General features: G+C 38.5%; 1 long non-coding RNA gene and 1 pseudogene across 1 annotated transcript; both read left to right on the top strand.

Annotated features, from left to right (window-relative positions):
- The first annotated feature begins 13,188 nt into the window (after positions 1-13,188).
- LOC148914488 (uncharacterized) lies at positions 13,189-15,057 on the top strand (annotated as a pseudogene).
- A 9-nt stretch (positions 15,058-15,066) lies between these two features.
- Positions 15,067-16,617, top strand: LOC148914487 (uncharacterized). Its single transcript, XR_016122901.1, has 2 exons — positions 15,067-15,373; positions 16,172-16,617. It is a non-coding gene; the product is annotated as an uncharacterized LOC148914487 (long non-coding RNA).
- The last annotated feature ends 3,402 nt before the right edge of the window (positions 16,618-20,019 follow it).

Genomic DNA, 20,019 nt, shown 5'->3' with positions numbered 1-20,019 from the left:
CATAGTAAAATAACTTACCTTACCTTAACAATGTGAACAATAAGAAAAGCCACCGAGACATACACGAGCATCGATAACTCCTTCCAGTAAATGTTGTGTGATATAGGTACCTGGACAGAGTTGTTCACAAATTCAATAAGACATAATCTGAAACAACTTCAAAATTGCTGATACCCAACAACTTGGAACTGACCTGCTCATCTTGCAATGAAACCATCTGCAACAAAGGAGACGTGCGCTTTAGAGTTTTCTTTTAGTTCATATTAGTGCATAATCTCTAAAACTTGGTCTATATATACACTCACCGCCACATTTGGAAACCAATTCCAACTGCTTTTCTGCTTCCTGAAAGTCATGTGAAACCTCAAATTCCTTGTTAGTACGTTGGTAACAGACCCTACTCATTGATAACCCAGGGGATCTGGATAGTTGTGTGAAAATCTTACCTTCTTCATCATTGTCTCTTTCTTCCATGTTTATATGCCTTTCATTAAAGCTTTTGTTGCTGTACCAGCCAGAACTCAGAAGAATATCTAATAAGATTATTGGGAGTGTATATTCTGTAGACACTACAGAGAATTTTTTTTTAGTTCGATAATGGTTGGTTATTCTATAAAATTTTCCTACATTTTTCCAAATAACTCAAGAAATAGTGACTTTCAGAAGGAACAAAGAAAGTTAACTAACAATCCAGTAGAAGCTTTGAAATTATAACAAAATAGTTCAAATGTTTGGTATTGATAGCATTTTTATGCCAAGTTTTGAAGTTTCTAGAGGACGATTAAGCGCAATATATGTAAAGATTTGATGTGCTTTTCTTTTAGTTGTGTTCATATTCCATTTTATGAGTTCAGCTCTCAAAGTAAAAAACTAGTTAGGAAATTGTGGTCAAAATGTTGTTACCTAAGAAGAGAATAATAAGTACAACGGTGACCATCCAGTCAGCGAACATGACTTTGAAGGCAACTCCTGTGCTGATGCCCAGCATGAGCATTGGCTGAAAGAGAAATGCCAGATCATAATCTATAAGGGCATGTCCAGTGTTGTGTGCGTTAAGTCTCAAATTAAGTATACAGTTGAAACTGAAGCACCCATTATCATACCTGCATGACCAATAGGATGGCATATAATTCTTTAATTCTGTCTAGACTGAATACATTAAGATCAAATTAACAAGTTAAAAGAAAAGATTAATAAGAAAGATGATTACTAACACTTGGAAATGGCAGTGGAAGACTTGGGATCAAAACCAATGATCAAGGAATTTTGAATCCAAACCTCTTCAGTGATTTTTCCTTGCCAAGGATTCTTGACAAGATTTTGACTGACAAAAAGAATAGAGTGAATTTTGTCTTGCGTTGAACTATACCTGAGCAGGAATTCCCAATTCAAGGAAAAAGGGTCCCAAGATGAAACCGCCTCCCAGCTACAATCCCACTGCTGCAGTAAGGTAAAATCTGATGGAACTTCCAGTTTGTGATTTCCTTTCCTTTGAATGCAATCACCCAGGTACCTTTGCATAAGAATTTAGCTTCAAAGAGCATAACGGAGACTGCAATTGGTACCTACGAAATGATAATATTTATGTTCAACTGGACATCATTCTTTTTATGCACGCTTGAGTGTATATAGTTATGTGTTTCTATAGTGTCCGTTGAAGAAATCTTACTGCTCTGGTTGTTAACCTTACTGCATGGAGTTCAGGACCCAATAATTCAGTAAGAAAAGTTAAAATCATGGTGCTTTGGAAGCAAATGCAGAGGTATTAGAAAGATGGAATTTGATTGCGTTGCTAGTGATGATCATATCTTTTGGAGAGCATTTTAATAAGGTCCGGTATGCAAATAGATGAGTTCCTAGAAAAGTTTCTTTAGTTGTACAGAACTACAGAGTAAAATAACTTACCTAAACTTGGTCTATATATAAGAATGTTTGCTTGGATAAGCACTCACCGCCAGGTTTGGATTCCGATTCCAACTGCTTTTCTGCTTCCTGAAAGTCATGTGAAACCTCAAATTCCTTGTTATTAGATTGTCAACAGACCATATTCATTGATAGTTTAGGAAATAGTTAAGTGAAAACCTTACCTTCTTTATCATTGTCTCTTCTTCCATGTTTCTATGCCTTTCATTAAAGCTTCTGCTGCTGTACCTGCCAGAACTCAGAAGAATATCTAATAAGATTATTGGGACTATTCAAAGTAAATAAGGAATTTGTGTTCAAAATGTTATTACCTAAGAAGAGAATGACAAGTAGAACTATGACCATCCAGTGGGCGAACATGACATCGAAGAGAACTCCTATGCTGATGCCTAGCATGAGCATTGGCCGAAAGAGCAATGCCAGATCATAATCTATAAAGGGGCATGTTCAGTGTTGGGTGCCTAAGTCTCAAATTGAAGTATACAGTTGAAACTGAAGCACCCATTATCATACCTGCATGACCAATAGGATGGCATACAGTTCTTCAATTCTGTCTAAATTGAATATATTAAGATTAAATTAACAAGTTAAAAGAAAAGATTCAAAGGAAAAGTGATTACTAACACTTGGAAATGGCAGTGGAAGACTTGGGATCAAAACCAATGATCAAGCCAAGCATTGCCTCCACCTCCAACACCTCCCACACTACCCAATGCTGCACCAAAGAATCCAACTATTGAGGCAACTACAAATTTCCAACCAAACTCGATCTCCTGAACAACCAAAATATATATGTCAAAGTAAAAATACCACAACACTAAACAGGAAAGGAAGAATCATAAATTCTTGGATGTAATAATTATATCCCCTTTATGCTCTATCTCTCTCTCTCTCCACTACTACGTTTCACTATTTGCGCGACGAAATATTGCGCGACGAAGAACAACTCGTCGCGCAAACAATACTTATGCGGGACGAAAATATATATTCGTCGCTCAATCCACTGAAAATTTGCGCCACCAAACTTTTTCGTCGCGCAAAATGTATATGCGCGACAAAACAAATTTTCGTCGCAAACAGAGTTAAAAAGCAGGGGAATTTTTTAGCGCGAAACATTTGCGCGACGAAATATCGTTGCTGAAGGAACAATGCGCGACGAACACATCCTCCGTCGCGCAAATAGGACGATCCCTGATTTAGCGCGACGGAAAGACGTTTCGTCGCGTAAGAGAACAAGAGATATTTTATTTTTTGGCGCCAAAAATGACCTAGGTGGGATATTTTTTTGCGCGACGTAATTATTTTTCGTCGCGTAAAGTTCAACGTTCTACGCGACGAATATCTTGTTTTGCGCGACGGAATTTTGTTTTTGCGCGACAATGTTGCGCGACGGAAAGTACCGATGTCGCACAAAAGTTAGATGTCGGCAGGTGTTTGCGCGACGAAAAATGTGTTTGCGCGACGAATAATTTGGACGGGGAGTTTGCGCGACGAATAAGTATGTTCGTCGCGCAAAGTCCTTCTTCTTCATATTAGAATTCTGCCATTGCAGAGGCAGAATGCAAAAACAAAGCATTCTGCCTCTGCCTCTCTCTCAACCTCTCTGCTGCTGGGATTTCAATACATTGATTGGGTAAGTATTTTTCGTCATTAGTTTAAAAGTATTAATTTAAGTTCGTACTAAGGTTTTTTAATTTGTTTTCGTTAGGGATATTCGAATTAGCGATTGGTGGAGAACGATTGAGAAGGTATTTTATTTGTTTTATATATATGTTTAAAATGTTCTTGTGAAGTTATATTTATATTATGTTGTGCGTAACGTAGTACAATCTGTTGTGATGTACGAAGTTAATTGAAATTAACTTCGTGCTTTTATTTTTATGTTTAGTAACACTTAGTTTCCCGTTCGAGATTAGTTGGATTTCGTGCATGGATGCGTAATGCATGACTGCGGTCCAATTAATTCTTGAATTGTCCCATTATTTGGACAGTTTGGTAATGCATAGTGTTGTCACGTAATCTATGGCTACAGGATTAGGTTTCGATTGTGGATATTTCGTTGTCATCTCGGTACGTTCTTCGGGTGGTACATAGGTATTTATACCTATGGCCACCTCAAGAACTAGCGAGATGCTGGCGAAATTCATCCACGTCGAAATCTAATCTCATGTAGTCGTAGGTTACGTGGCAGGAGTATGCATTCCCGAATGGGATAGGACCCTTACCGGAGGCATAAGGTGACATTATAACTTCGTATGAAGTTGTTGTGATTGTTGTGTTGTGATTCTGGTTTCAGGAATTATGGATGAAGGTGGATACAAAACCCGAACAGATGCGCAGACAAATGCTTAGATGGAATCGAGGATTTTATTGAGTTTGCACGTAGACACAACCCGGGTGCAACTAGAATCCGTTGTCCTTGTAGGAGGTGCAACAACACGTTATGGGAGACAATTGAAAATGTTGGATTTCATTTAGTAAGGAATGGAATGATTGAGACATATAGCATTTGGAACCTTCACGGGGAACAATTAGAGCATGCTTCGTCTTCAAATGCCACAAGAGTGGACAATGTTCAACCTATTGTGGATGCTAATGATGAAGTCATGGATATTATACAGGATGTTTTTCTATTTGCATCGACCAACATGAATCAAGAAGAGCAAGATGATGTGCCTACACCAATAGACAGTGCGGAGTTTGAACAATATGAGAAATTGTTAAAAAATGCCAACCAAGAGTTATACCCGGGGTGCGAGAGCTTTTCCGTTCTCACGGCCATTTGTGGAGCTAATGCACGGAAAAATAAAGTATCGTATGTCGAACCTGTGTTTCGATTACTTTTTGGGGGTTTTCAAGAGAATGCTTCCGACGGACAATTGTTTGCCGAAAGATCATAAACAGGCGCAGAAGGTGTTGAATGGTCTTGGATTGGGTTATGAAAAAATCCATGCTTGCAAAAACAATTGCATGTTATTCTACAAAGAGCATGAATCGTTGGATACATGTCCTATATGCAATGAGTCGAGGTTCAAGATGACATCTCAGAATAGGACGACTAAGATCCCACAAAAAGTCATGCGTTATTTGCCCCTGAAACCTAGGTTGCAGCGATTGTATATGTCGACGCATACTGCCACAGACATGAGATGGCATCAGGAAAAACGGGTAGACGATGATGTGATGCGGCATCCTGCAGATGGGGAGGCATGGAAAGAGTTCGATCGAACGTTCCCGAGTTTGCTGCTGATCCCCGAAATGTTAGATTGGGACTTGCCACTGACGGATTCAATCCGTATGGGGTTCTAAACCAACACCACAGCACTTGGCCGATTTTCGTATTCCCATATAATTTGCCACCTTGGAAATGCATGAAAAAAGAATACATGATGATGACTGTTTTGATAATCGAGGATCCTGGGAGGTCAATCGATGTTTACTTAAGGCCGGTTGATGAGTGAAGGATTTGTGGACAAACGGTGTTCGCACGTATAAATCAATCGGGAAGATGTTCACTTTGCGGGCAGCATTATGTGGATGTGAATGATTTCCAGATATGCAATGGTTTCGAGTGGAGCACAAAGGTTATATGGCATGTCTGTATGCAAGGAAGATGTAACTTCGGTTGGCATGCTGGAAAAGTTTGTTACCTTGGTCATCGGAGATGGTTGCCATGGGACCATGAGTGGAGGGAAAAAGATAAAGAGTTCGACGGAACACCGAGCGTCGCTTAGACCCAGAGAATGGTCCGGTGATGAGATATTGGACCAGCTTAACTGATTGGATTTTGCTCCCTTCGGGAAAACAGTTAGTCGATCGGACCTTCTACACATATGAACTGGACGCACAAACCTATGTTTTTGAGCTCCCATATTGGTCGAAACTAAAATTGCGAGGCACAATCTAGATGTGATGCATGTTGAGAAAAATGTATTCGACACATTGGTGGGCACGATTCTAGATATCGAGGAAGACAAAGGACACGATCAAAGCTCGTCTTGATTTGGAAAGAATGGGCATACGAAGGGGTTTATGGATGAATAGGGACAATGATAAAGCTAGAAGGGATCTTGCATTCTTTTCTATGAAACCGAATGACAAGAAAGAGTTTCTAAAGTTTGTATCGTCAGAAAGTTTCCCGATGGGTATGCTTCTAATATCGCACGTTGTGTGAATGTTGACGGTAAATTTACTGGACTTAAAAGCCATGACTCGCCATGTGTTTATGCAACGCCTACTTCTGTTGGTATTCGACACCTATTGCCGGAAGATGTAGTGAAGCCAATCATTTTGTTGTCCAGATTTTTTCCCAATGACGCGAAAACTTTGCAAAAACGGACATGTTTCAGTTGCGCCATGACATTGTCCAAGTCCTATGCAAGTTTGAGATGATATTTCCTCCAGCTTTCTTCACAAGTATGATGCACGTGATGGTTCACTTGCCGTAAGAGGCATTACTTGCTGGTCCTCAACTATCGCTGGATGTATCCAATAGAAAGATATATAATCATTATCATTTGTGTATGCATCATTATCACATGCTTGCTAATTTCAATCATATCGTTTTATTTTGGCAGGCTTCTCGAGAGCTGAAAAAGTGTATGCATAGCAGTGGCCCAAGGATCAATCGTAGAGGCTTGGGTTCAATATGAGTCGCTTACTTTCTGCGGAATGTATTTAAAAGATGTGGAGACGGTTTTCAATCGTCCTCAGCGCAATCATGATGAAGGTATGAGAAATGAAAAACTTTCTGTTTTTGCCCAAAGCGCACGACCCTTCGGAGATCCTGGACGCGGAGAGTCGTTTTCTAGAAATGACATGGAGGTAGCGCATTGGTTCGTACTGAACAATTGTGATGAGATCATGGGATACTTATATGAGCATGAAGAGATGATGAAGCGAGAACATCCATCACATTTGGTTGCCCAGAAACACCGTGAATTGTTTCCACAATGGTTTTTGGATTCTGTAAGTTATCAGTGTTTGTTATTTGAGAAATATAAATTTTGTTAATAGATTTTGTCAGACTAACATATGAATGGTTTTGTATAATATTAGGTGAATAAGTTGAAATCATCGAATTCCCCAACTTACAGTGATGAGTTATATAACTTGGCGTTTGGCCCGATTCGCGCTGAATTGTTCTCGGGTTGTAATGTCAACGGTGTCAAATTTTTGGCCAAAACAGCGGTGTCCATGTCCTAGGTGGAGGCGAAAGTACGGACATTGATTTCTATGGCAAACTCACAACTGTCGTGCAATTGCTTTACAAAGATCGATACCAAGTGATCATGTTTAAGTGTCGATGGTTTGACACCAACCCAAATAGGCCGGGAAGTGTTAAAATCGATCATGGCTTACTATCTGTGAACATGAACAGAACTTGGTATGATGACGACCCTTATATTTTGGCAAACATGGCAACACAAATTGTGTATCTAGATGACCCTAAAGCCGGAAGCGGTTGGAACGTTGTTCAAAAGATGGATCACAGGAACGTGTATGCTATACCAGAACTAGACCCAACTGACAACAACGTCAACAATGTAGCTGACCAACGTTTAGAATCTTCAATGGAAAATGATGCGGAAACACTTCGAGATACTAATGTTATACAAGAGCCATTTCAAATACAAGGAGTGTCTTCAATCGAAATACCGATTCAGTCAATTACAATTGACCTCGGTGATCTTCCGCGATATGATGTTGCAGTTGGCCCGAGCAACGACGATGATGTAGTTATAGAGGAGGCGGAGGAGGAGGAGGAGGAAGAGGATTGGGAGACCGAAAGTGATGATAGCAACGATAACGAAAGTTATTATAGTTCAGATGATGAATGATTAATTTTTATTGTAATTTTATTATGTTAGTGGACATATTTTGTGTAATGCAAATGTTTTCATATATGTACTTGTTATATCCAAACATTATATATGATACCAAGTGAAACATTATTAAAATAATTGTAGTTATAAACCATTGGTAAATAAATATAGCCAACTAATTTGTATCATAAAGTTTAAATTTATTTTCACAAAAAACTTTTAAAAAATGAAAACCATATAACCGAAAAAATGAATACAAAGAACATAAGATTATCAACAATCCTTCCATTCTGAAATCGAAAGAAAATATAATAAATCATACTTTCATACAAGTAATTATATGTAATGTATAATACTTCAGATTAATAATATGTGAATGCAAATAATCTTGCGCGACGAAGGCATAATTGTCGCGCAATTTTTGCGCGACGGATAACGTACACGTCGCGCATACTCTATAATTTGCGCGACAAATAATATCGTCGCGCAAGTATCTTTAGCGCGACGAAAAATAGGCCGTCGCGCAAACATATACATATATATATATTCTGAATTATACACACGTATATAGTTGAAATTGACGATCGAAGTAGTTCACTGTATTCACATAGGGTTAAACAGTATAGCTGTAAAAAATCATCAAAATCAGAGTCAAAATAACCGTTAAATCATGACTTTTCGCTTATAACCGTCAAACGCTTTGTCCCGTTACTTGAGCTCAATGTTTTTTTCCTCATTTTTGACGTATAAGATCTCAAGTATAAACAAACATATTTGACGGCTAGATTACTGAAACTAGATTCCTAGAATGCGTATTGCATAAAAACACAATATTCATAAAAACTGAATAATTTCTTTATACATTCCTTCACAAACATACGATTATGTGATGTCTTGTACTGTAAATATCTGAAATTGAAGATCGAATTACATCTCTGTATTCATATAGGGTCAAGAACCGCAGCTGTAAAAATTTTTCAAGATCGGAGCTAAAATCACCGTTGAATCGGGACAATTTGATTACAACCGTCGAAACGCTTTTGTCCCGTTACTCAATCTCTGAATGTTCATTCATTATGATTTTTGACGTATACGATCTTGAACTATGAAAAAAGAAGATTGCCGGTTGGATCATTGAAACTAGTTCAGGAGTTCGGGTTTAGGGCTTAGGGTACAGGTTTTAGGGTTTAGGGTACTAGGTACGGTTTTGCGCGACGAATAGACACTTACGCGTCGCGCAAACCATATGCGATAAACCAAATCCATTCGTCGCGCAAAATCATTAATAATTCGCTCTGAAAATTTCCCTCCTCTCCGCTCCAAAGACTTGGTGAAATTTTTTATCAAAACCCATTTGCGAATACACGCCCATTCGTCGCGCAAAATCAATGAAAAATTTCCTCCTCTCCGCTCCAGACTTAGTGACATTTTTTATCAAAGCTTTGCGCGATTTAACACACGTCAATTCGTCGCGCAATCTCATTGAAAAATTTCCTCCCTCTCGCTCCAAAGACTTAGTGAATTTTTTATCAAAAGCCGGTTTGCGATTTAATACACGCCCATTCGTCGCAAGAAATCAATGAAAAATTTCCTCCTCTCCGCTCCAAAGACTTAGTGAAATTTTTTATCAAAGCTTATGCGACGAACACACGCCCATTCGTCGCGCAATCTCATTGAAAAATTTCTCCTCTCCGCTCCAAAGACTTAGTGAATTTTTTTATCAAAAGCTTTGCGCGAATACACGCCCATTCGTCGCGCAAAATCAATGAAAAATTTCCTCCCTCTCCGCTCCAGACTTAGTGAAATTTTTTATCAAAGTTTGCGCGAACACACGCCCATTCGTCGCAAGAATCTCATTGAAAAATTTCCCTCCTCTCCGGTCCAAAGACTTAGTGAAATTTTTTATCAAAAGCCGCTTGCGACGAACGACGTCCATTCGTCGCGCAATCTCATTGCATTGATTTTTCCGCAAAATCAAATCCCAAAATTTTGGGCGGTCGATAGTATGCGCGACGACGAGGTTTGTCGTCGCGCAAGGTAAATCTGTTCACAACTTTGCGCGACGAAATCAAGTTTTTAGTCGCGCAAAGGTCAAATTGTTATAATATTGCGCGACGAAAAGTTTATTTTGCGTCGCGCAAAGGTTATTTTAATGAAGTTTGCGCGACGGATATCGTTATTCGTCGCGCAAAGTCGAATAAGTATTCTGAAAATCGCTATCTTCTCCTTCTTCCCCAATTTCTGAAACCTAACCCTAAAACCTCCCAAATCTCTCGCCGTGACTCAGCCCTAATCCGCCGCAAATCGACCTGCCGCCGCCACCGCCGAACCCAGAGCTTCTCCGCGTGCCGGCCCATCCTGCCGCCGTGAATTGCTCCGCTTTAGGCCGAATCTCCGCCGCCGTTGTTCTCTCTCCTGGCACCAAATCCGCAATTGAGGTATGCTTTCTGGGCTATTTTTCATGCTCTAGCTGATGGTTGTGTAGGATTTGATTCATTGTGTGCATAGGGTAGTCAATTTGAAACCCTAGGTTTCGGCCGGTTTTGAAATTGAAATTCCGCCACTTCCGTCCGTTTTTCGGGGTAGGTCCGAGAACAAAAGTGCCTCCAATTGATGTTTTCAACCTAGGGTAGGAACCTTGGCCCTTAATTTTTAGGATTTCCCGGTGATTGTTATCGCTAGGGCACCCACGCACGCCGGCGCGTGTGGTGGCGTGAATCTGTGCCATAAGACATTTTGTCCCAGGCAAACATTTCGTGTCACGAGCGCGTAGGTGTGCTCGGATTGGAATTTGGTTATCGTTTGAGTCTCGAACGGTTCGAACCTATTGTGCGATTTTAGGGTTTGATATGTTCGGACCGCTGGATCGAGCTGAAACTCACGATGTTGTACCATGTATTTATAGGATCGCTTAGGAATCGACGGATTGTGGATCGGAGTCCCGGATACTCCGAAATCGCAAACCCTAGGTCAAACTATGATTTTAATTAGTTAGTTCAATTCTTTACCGACATTGTATGTGCTACATTGATTAATGAAATTGTGCATATGTCGACTTGATTAGACGTCGTAGGGCGGTGACGGCTACACCGAAGTTCGAGCCCTGGCCACCGATCACCGCCATCGCCCAAAGATCGATGGAGCAGGACCACGTGCTAGCTGGTCTTGGGGATCCCAGCGGTGCATCATCATCTTCTTGGTGGTGCAGCCTCTTAGCGCTAGGCGGCGACACCGCCCGCTACCACCACCGACACCACATCCATCGATTGTACTGGTGCCTCGGGGCACCTATGTAATACCCTTCCCTTTCATTTTTTTAAAACATTTTTAATTGGGAATTTTATGGTTCAATTTGATTGTATATGTAACAATATTGTCATATTCCTTTGCACCAAGAGGAACACCCGAGGGCCGTGTCGGCACCGAAGACGCGAAGGTCACCCGGTGACCAACAATGACAAGATCGGATATGACGAGCGCCATCGGGCTGCACCGACGGCGGATTTGCATAGCTCCTGGCCCACGACATTGGGCACGTCGTTGGACCCATTGCCCGATGCAATGGAAGTCTTGGAAGGTCATACCTGACGAGATCAAGATACAAGTTCGCGGCCAGTTGTCGGTATTTTTCCTATCTTTTAATTATTTTTCTTTCAAACTTTATATATTTCTATTACTTAATGTATGTAATCAATTTATTGCAGACGAACTACGACTTAGAGGACATCAACGAGGAGACTTTGGCGTACGTCAACAGACTCTTCGGTGAGAGGTACAAGCAGTGGAAGAGCGACTTGCACCACCATTTCCAGGCGTTTGATGATCCGTGGTTGCTCTTCGCGAGGGCTTGCCCGAAGGAGCTTGAGGGGCGGGAGGATAGTTGGGCGTGGCTCTGCGCTCATTTTCAGGCGCCCGATTATGTGGTATTCTTTTAATAATATTTGTTTAATGTTTATTTTATTTTTTATATCTCATTATTATTTAATTTATTTATAGTTCAATTATTATGTTTTATTTTTTGTATAACAGAATAAAGCCCAAGTGAATAAGGGCAATAGGAAGAAGAAGACTCTTCTTCACCATTCCTCCAGGCCCTTCTCATATAGGATGGATGCACGGCGTCGGGTAAGAATAATATAATTTATATTTAATTTTTAATACGTCATTATTATTAATTTCTTTTGTTCATACTAATATTTTTCTTCTCTTGTTCAATTATAGGTCGAAATTCCCAGAGATCGACGTCTTTGGTGACGTTTATGTTCGACCTGGGAATGAGTTGGCCGAGTCCCTTCATGTAAGTATTATGTATTTTTAATTCTTATGTTACACTTTCAATTTATATGCATTTTTGAATTTATATTTTATGTAATGTTAAACAGACGACGATGGTGGAGAGGAGCCAGTTGGTTCTTCAAGAGTCCGCCTCCCAACTTCCTCCCGAGACTCCGATCGAGTCTGTGGATCCTCCGCATGATGCTAGATTTCAGATTTTGACGCAGACGTTGGATCGGACTCTCGGGAGGAGGCCGGGAACGTATTGTAGGGGATGGGAATGCCCGATGAGGGAACCTCGATCGCGGTCATCGTCGCAGCAAACAACAGTGACTGCTTTTGACATCGCGGTTGCCGAGCTTGAGGGTCGATGTCGGTGATTCTGCAGCCCTTGCAGGTCCGCATTCCAATCCCGAATTTTGCGTCGACCTCCGAGCCCGCCACCCCGAGCATCCCCAGCACACCACGGCCCCTGCAGACACCCATACCTCCGAGCCGCATGTGGCAGATGACCAAGTAGATTTTGGAACATTGTTTGATTAGTTTTTTATTTTTATAATTACTTTTACAATTTGTATACATTTATTTTATTTTATATAATAGATGTTTTCTTTATGATTAATTTTTTTTATTGTAATTTCATTTTAATTAAAAAAAAAACCAAATTTATTTTTTTACAAAATTAAAAATCAAATAATAAATTTTTTTTAATAATAAATATTGCTTTTGCGCGACGAAATGTAAATCGTCGCAAAAATATTTAAATAACAAATCGACAAATATATTTTAATCTTGCGCGACGCAATTTCGTTGCAAAAATGTGTATGCGCGACGAAATAAGATTTCGTCGCGCCAAAGTTAATGTAGCTCGCGACGGAAATTTCCGTCGCGCGTTTTTTTGCGACGACCACTATTTCGTCGCGCAAATATTTGTGCGACGGACAATGAGGAAATGTTTTTTGAAACGAAGTTGTTATACGAGCGCAAACTGCGCGACGAATGACATTTGTTCGTCGCGCAAATCCTTTCTTCACGAACTTTGCGCGACGGACGATGCGCGACGAAACTTCGTCGCGCATAATGATGTGCGACTAAAATCATTTTTGCGCGACGAATATCCTTTCGTCGCGCAAAGACTAAAATGTAGTAGTGCTCTCTCTCTCTCTCGTGTGTGTGTGTGTGTGTGTGTGTGTGTGTGTGTGTGTGTGTGTGTGTGTGTGTGTGTTCTTGCTGGAGATGCATTAATCAAACTCACGGGTGGAGCAAGTTTGAGTATATGTCTGCACAAAGTTCAGATATGCTCATTCAGTAACAAAAGTTAAAATCATGGTGCTAATAAACCAAAAACTGAACAATATCTAATAAGATTATTGGGAGAGTATTCAAAGTAAATAAGTTATAAGGAATTTGTGTTCAAAATGTTATTACCTAAGAAGAGAATGATAAGTAAATAAGTTATAAGGAATTTTCTGATTCTATACTTTCTCCATTACTGATACGTAAACATGCCCCAAGTAGTCTCCAATCTTTGGAAAATAAACTTTTCTTTATATCTCAATAACTCTATAATGAATTAAAACCTATAGACACTGAATAAAAAAATCCCTTGCTAAAACAGAAATTCTAACCTAAATAAAACAGGAAACTTATAAATCCTCCTAAGGCAATAGAATAAAAAAAATCCATTGCTAAAACAAAAATTCTAACATAAATAAAATAGGAAACTTATATAAATCCTACTAAAATCTGGAAAACTTAAAAATCTTACTAAAATCTGGAAAACTCAGAGAACAAGTTAGAACCAACTAGGATCCGGATCCTCTACTATGATTTTCTCTGTCATGATGATCTGCTTTACTTTCCTTCTCCACATGACACCTCATTAAAATTTAATCTAATGGATGTAAGCCGGACACAGTCAAAAAGAAATAACTACATATCAATCAACTTATTGTGGCTGGACCTGGAGATCAAAATTGAGTTTCAGAGTTGTAGGGTTTTCAATATTTCTCTTCTTTTTGTTAAGTGTATACAAGAATGACTACTGATCGTCTTTCTACCTCATCCGTTGCCGCTGCCATTGCCGATCAGGATTCGGGTATGGGGGATTTATCTTTGTGTCATGATTTGTTGTGCAATATTTTGTTTAGATTATCACACAAGGATTTGCTGAAATGCAAGATGGTGGCCAAGTCATGTCATCAAATAATCTCTCATGTTTGGTTGCGGAGATTTTGGTCGCGGGTTCCTCTTTTGGTCTTTACTGCATCTGCCCCAACTCGATGATACGGATCATCAAATCAATTTTGCCTTTGTACAAGATTATCCCTTCTTGAAGAAGTCACTGCCTGATTTCTATTATTTGGTTTGATTTCAGAGACGCAATACCTCCGATAATCACCTGGACTGTTGTAATGGGTTAGTTTTGCTGTACAATCCAAGCACTTATCAGTTTTGTGTGTGCAACCCCATCACCAAACAACACGTATCCATACCTACAACATGTTTACATGAGAATGAGTATTTTTGTGCTGCCTTGGCTTTTGACCCTATTGAATCGAATCACTTCAGAGTTGTTCGAATTGATTATTCCCGACAACTGACTTCCTTGAAATCAACCTCAACCCCGTTGGACATGGTCATGGTCATGGACATCTTTTCTTCGCAGTCGAGGCAGTGGGTTCGACATGGGTTGCAACTCGACCCAATGTTTATTGAGGGGTTCAAAACTTTCAAGCTTTGCAGGCATTTTGTATACTTGCGCGGGGTGTTATACAGCCTAACTAGTTCAGGGAAAATTTTGTGTATTGACCTCAACACTATTGAAGCTCGTGCGTTTGATCTCCCTCATGGGCCTGAGGATGATGATGCTGATGCTGATGATAAGATGGGTGCAACAACAATGGGAATGGGATGTCTTGGGATCTCAAGGGGCCTTGTTTGTTATGTAAAGCGTGATAGTTCAAAAACTATTCGGTTTTGGTCTTATGATGATCGACAATGCACATCTGGTTCCGGTAGTGATCGCGACTCGCATACACAGTGTTTCAAGAAGTCCTGCAAGATCGGGTTATGTGTCTTTTAATCATGACATATGAGTATGAGTATGATTCTGATGAGGATGATCCGATTAAACCTTATGCAATATGTCCAAATTCTCATGTCCTTTTCTTTGGCACTTTAAATTGGATCGGCAGTTGCAATTTTGAAAACCAAACGGTGGAACTCATCGGTAAAGGAAAAAGTACAATAGCTTCACCTGGTTATCACTCTCCTTTCTTTACACTACGTCCGTGCTTGATACCTTTCTACTGTTTGGGTGAGAGGAATGCCTGCTCTACTCCAATAATGTAAGTTGACTGGGTCCTTTATTTACTCTTTTAGTACTTTTCATTTCATGAATTGCAAATCATTATCTCTAAGAAGAGTGTTTTTGAAAACTCAATATTGACTAAAATAAGTTGTTACATTCAAACTTCTCTTTTTTATACCAACTCAAACTCATATTTTCAAAATTTAATTAATTTTTTAAAATGCTTTGAGAGTAATATTAAAAGGTGCTTTCTTTGGAAGAACTCACATCATCAGTTTGTTTTGATATTGCTTTCGGATGCAAACACTTTTTCAGTGTATTACTGTCAAAATGAAGAATATATATTTTCTTAGTTTGAAGGAATATTGAGAGTAGATTTTCTATGTTTGAAGGAACATTGGGAATAGATTTTCTTAGTTTGAAGTCATTTCCTTAGTTTATTGGTGAATCTTTCGCTTGATTTGGTTTTCTAGAACTGATAAATACATGAACTCAGTGGGAACTGTAAAATACCATCTTTTGCCTCTACATATATATAGGTAATCAAGTAGAGAAGCACATAATTCGATTAGGTGTAAGACAAGAGTAGCATTATTTCTTCATCAATCGGTAATTTTATTGGTTATATTAACTGATCACAAGACATGAGGAAGAATATATTGTTCATAATTGAGCAAACTATGTAGTGTAGGCTATATATTTGTGATGTAGTTAGGCAGGTAAATAAGCTTGAGTTTTCCTTTGTTGTTTTTCCTCAATCTTAATTTGGTGCATTGATCACTTGTATGCTCTTCATCCTCGATCTTAATTTGTTCGTGTTTTCCTTCCTAAACAGACTAGAAGGTGTCGCCAAAGGAGTAGAGATTCTGAGTGCGGAAGTAGCATGTCAATGTGATGAACAAAAACATAGAGATATTCGAGCCGTGCGCATTAATAACTCATTCCCTATTGAGAACAAATCACCGTTTGTTTTTCCTAGTGAAATGCAATTATGTGCAGCGATGGAGGAAATGCAACGACTCTAAGAGACACCCACAAGAAGCACAACCCCACCCCAAACTCTCCGCCAGTCCACAGCCTTCTTACCTCAAAGACATCAACCCTAGAAGTAGAAGGTTGACTAAATTAGGCATCAACCCACAAGTATTGTCATGATTTGTCGTTATTTATTTGATTATTATATATGATTTGGATCATAGTTTGCTGCTAGCTTTGTCTGTTTGTTGATTAAAGATTAGTACTATTGGTTTTAATTTGAATATAGGTTCATAATTGATCTTTTGTTGGGATGTTAATTATTTTCTTTTTTATTCATACTGTTGAAGTTTGTTCGAATATTGTTATATGGGGAGATGTTCAATTTCCAAAAGTTTTATTTCATAGATAAAGGAACTACATTGCTTATGGGTTGGCTTAAGGGTGCTTCTGGTTCCAAGCTTAAATGACACATAACGAGTAATTTTATTCAAAATAAGTATGATTTAATGACCAAATAGACATATACGGGTTATTTTATAAATGATGACATCTAAGTATGATTTTTTAGGATTTCAGTATGATTTATTTTTTATAAAAAAAATAGAGTTAATTTAACATTTCAAATGGTTGGGCATGTTTAAAATTCTAAACAACATTCCAAAATTTTCAAAAATTAAAAAAAAGTACCCTTGTAGTTGCATTTGTTTATACTTTATAGATATTAATTTGGTATAGCCTAATAGTAATGGATAAAGCTATCAACTACTCTTATATGTGTACAGAATATAGCCGCTCTATACTAATTTAGCTCTGACTATACTATTTCTATAAATAAATAAAGGACAAACTACAAGAAACCCTAACCTATAGGGTCCATTTACGAGTTCATACCCGATTTTGGGACATTTATAGATATACACAACGTCGCAAAAATTACAGATCACCCTCCGTTAGCAAATTCGAAAATCCGTTATGTGCGCTTACGTGTCAAAAGTGGGACCTTTTTTTGATGACGTGGACTTCCACGTGGACAAAAACTAATAAAAATTATGTATATGTTAAAAATATTTTTTAAATCATATTAAAATCATTAAAAAAAATAATTCTTTATCTCTCTTCTCCAACCCAGTCAACCTTCTCTCCCTCCCAACTCAACCCCACCTCTCAGCCACCACTCTCTCGTCGCCGCCCAAAGAACCACCCAGCCATCTCCCAAAAACCACTAACCCAGCCACCGCCCAAAAAATCCAGTGCCAATTCAGATGATGAAGACGAATTGGAGGTGAAAATTTGCAAACCCATGTTTGCCATCGACGACATACTCCAGCTCGTCGCTCTGAAACTGCGCCATCAACCTTCACACAACACACAGAACCCAGAACCTTACACCATTAATCTTTCAGCTTTTAATTTCTCAAACACAACAAAAATTGAAGCTGCAGAATATCCTCGATCACTACAGCCCAACTCAACCGATCCAAATCAACAGACCAAAAAGATAATTAAAATTCATGAAAATTAATGAAAATTAGGACTAATTAATCAGGTGTCGCGTTGCAGATCTTGATCCTCTTGTTCAGGGCCAAGAGCAACACCGGCTTAAGCTCCAACAAGCCGCAGAGCTTGATCCTTGTTCTGGAGTCGCTCCCTCGCAACCTCCATTTTCAGATCTCCGATCTATCTCCTCCGAAACTCCGACGGACATCCCCACCCCTTCCGCACCACCTCCCCATTTCATACTGTAGATCACCACTCATATCCCCTGACCACCTCATCTCCCAGATCCAAACGCTCTCTCTCTCTCTCTCTCTCTCTCTCTCTCTCTCTCTCCACAACTACAGTCCCAATCTTCATATCCTAGCTTTACAACCCACACCAGATTCGAGCCCCACCACCGTCAGTCTCCCCAAATGCCTTATCTATCTCTCTTTGCAACCCCCACGACCACACAATGGGTTTCTTAGATGACGAAGATAACGGCTATGAAGACGAAGTGACAACGACGAGGAAAATGATACCAGTTTTGCTGGTTTCCTATTTCCCAATACAATCACAGACAAATCTGGGATTGGTTGTTAATTACATACATGAATTTTTAGAATAATTGTGGTCAATTAAATCTGGGTGGGGGAAAGAAATTAGGAGGAAGGGGGAAGAAATCGGGAGACAGAATCTGGGTTGGGTTTTTAATTTTTAGGGAAAGCAATTTTTGGGTATTCATGGTAAAGGGAGGGAGGAGAAGCGACGGGAGAGTGGTGGCTAAGAGGTGGGGTTGAGTCGGGAGGGAGAAAGGGTTGGCTGGGTTGGAGAAGAGAGATGAGATTTTTCTTTTCTTTTTTTATTCATTTTTTAAAATAATTTAAACATTAAAATAAAAAAAATTATTATTTATTTCATTTTTTAATGATTTTAATAAGATTTAAAAATTATTTTTAACATGTACATAATTTTTTATTAGTTTTTTGTCCACGTGAAAGTCCACATCATTAAAAAAGGGTCCCACTTTTGACACGTAGCATAACGGATTTTCTAATGAATTCGCTAACGAGAAGCGATCTGTAATTTTTGCGACGCTCAGATGTACTATAAACGCCCCAAAATCCTGGTATGAACTTGTAGAACGACTCTATAGGCAGTGAGTTTCTCGTAGTTTGTCATAAATAAAAGGAAAAAACAGAGCCAAGTATAGCCCGCCATTCTTTTTTTTATTGAAAAAATAGAGTACAGCCGACGACAAGACTATTTCTTTTTTTAAAAAAATTGAAAAACCGAATGTGGCCTGGCAGTTGTACTATTTCTTTTAAAACAAATTAAAAGAGGGGGATTCATTTTTATACCTAATATAGGAGCTCAAATTATTATTAAATAAAAAATATAAAAATTAAAAAATAAAAAGCCTATATGAAATGTACTTTAGAAACACACCCAAAGCTTATTTACAACATAACAAAGAGGCTTTTAACTTCTTTTAAATTATAAAACTACCATCAATTTCTTAAAATAAGCCTAACATCAAAACCTCATAAAAATACCCAAAACACTGTATAGGGTATCAAAGTAATTTAATAATAAAAATTAAATTCAGCCAGTTGCCATTTTTTGGGTTTTTTTTATTATAGAAATTAAATGGTGTTGGGTTTATCTATATTATTAGTGTTAATAATAAGTATATGACTAAATATCTCATTAAAAAATCGTGTATAACCACCCGGCTATACTATTTCTTTTGAAAAATTAAATAGCCGCACGGCTGTACATTTTATTTTAAATTAATTTGAAAAACCGAGTAAGCTTAAATGGGTTGGCTCAAGGGTGCTTTCGGTTTTAAGCTTAAATGACACATAACGAGTAACTTTATTCGAACTAAGTATGATTCAATGACCAAATAAACATATAAATGATAATTAACATCTAAGCATGATTTTTCGGCATTTTAGTGTAGTTTAAATAAATAAAAATTAGAGTCAATTTTAACCTTTCAAATGGTTGGACATGTTTAAAATTCTAAACAACATTCCAAATTTTTTAAAAATTAAGAAAAATGACCCTCATAGTTGCATTAGTTTATACTTTATAGATATTAATTTGGTATAGCCTAATAGTAATGGATAAAGCTTTCAAATACTCTTATCGATAAACAAAAATGGGGAAAAACAGAATTATAAAAAAGAAAGATCACAGTATCTATGTAAAGAATATAGCCGC

The sequence above is a fragment of the Prunus mume genome, linkage group LG8, assembly GCF_029339155.1.
Source record: "Prunus mume cultivar Tortuosa linkage group LG8, ASM2933915v1, whole genome shotgun sequence".
In the NCBI taxonomy this organism is placed as follows: Eukaryota; Viridiplantae; Streptophyta; class Magnoliopsida; order Rosales; family Rosaceae; genus Prunus; species Prunus mume.
Note: the sequence above shows the minus strand (reverse complement) of the source record. Positions and strands in the feature narration are given on the sequence as shown.